Source organism: Anabrus simplex, chromosome 2 (assembly GCF_040414725.1).
Source record: "Anabrus simplex isolate iqAnaSimp1 chromosome 2, ASM4041472v1, whole genome shotgun sequence".
NCBI classification, from domain to species: Eukaryota; Metazoa; Arthropoda; class Insecta; order Orthoptera; family Tettigoniidae; genus Anabrus; species Anabrus simplex.
Window position 1 is genome coordinate 112926690 of NC_090266.1, and position 852 is coordinate 112927541.

The 852-nt window shown below is 45.9% G+C and overlaps 1 non-coding gene across 1 annotated transcript; it reads left to right on the forward strand.

Annotated features, from left to right (window-relative positions):
• The first annotated feature begins 444 nt into the window (after window positions 1-444).
• Window positions 445-563, forward strand: LOC136865082 (5S ribosomal RNA). The gene has a single exon (XR_010859457.2). It is a non-coding gene; the product is annotated as a 5S ribosomal RNA (ribosomal RNA).
• The last annotated feature ends 289 nt before the right edge of the window (window positions 564-852 follow it).

Here is an 852-nt window from a genome sequence, read left to right on the forward strand (position 1 = left end):
TGGTTCTCCTTTATTACCGATAAGTGCCATTAGAATCATTGTGCTTTATAAGTGGTCCCTTGGTCACTAATACTATTATTTACAATCATTTTTGAGTCTGATCCACTGTTTACTTGTTTTTGTTTTAGTTGTGTTCGTGTCCATCCATTCATTCTTCATGACATTTCTTTTTTTATTTTGGTCAGTGGATGCGTTACATTTTTTGTTGTTATCTCATTTCGTACCATTAGGGGCCGATGACCTCGATGTTAGGCCCCTTTAAACAACAAGCATCATCATCATCATCATCTAATAAACGTTTTGCGTTATTGTTGGGAATAATAATGACTGAGAGAGTCATAGAAGTTTCTTGTGTGATATCAAAACATATTACTTCACACTGGTAGAGAAAGGCAAAGAAATTTACTTACATTACTGCAATGTCTGTGTCCTTACCTCTGTGACGCCAACGGCCATACCATGTTGAATACACCGGTTCTCGTCCGATCACCGCAGTTAAGCAACATTGGGCGTGGTCAGTACTTGGATGGGTGACCGCTTGGGAACACCACGTGCCGTTGGCTCAATTCCATTTTAATCCAGCCCCGTGGTGTAGGGGTAGCATGCCTGCCTCTTACCCGCAGGCCCCGGGTTCGATTCCCGGCCAGGTCGGGGATTATACCTGGACCTGAGGGCTGGTTCTAGGTCCACTCAGCCTACGTGATTAGAATTAAGGAGCTATCTGACGGTGAGATAGCGACCCCGGTCTAGAAAGCCAAGAATAACGGCCGAGAGGATTCGTCGTGCTGACCACACGACACCTCGTAACCTGCAGGCCTTCGGGCTGAGCAGCGGTCGCTTGGTAGGCCAAGG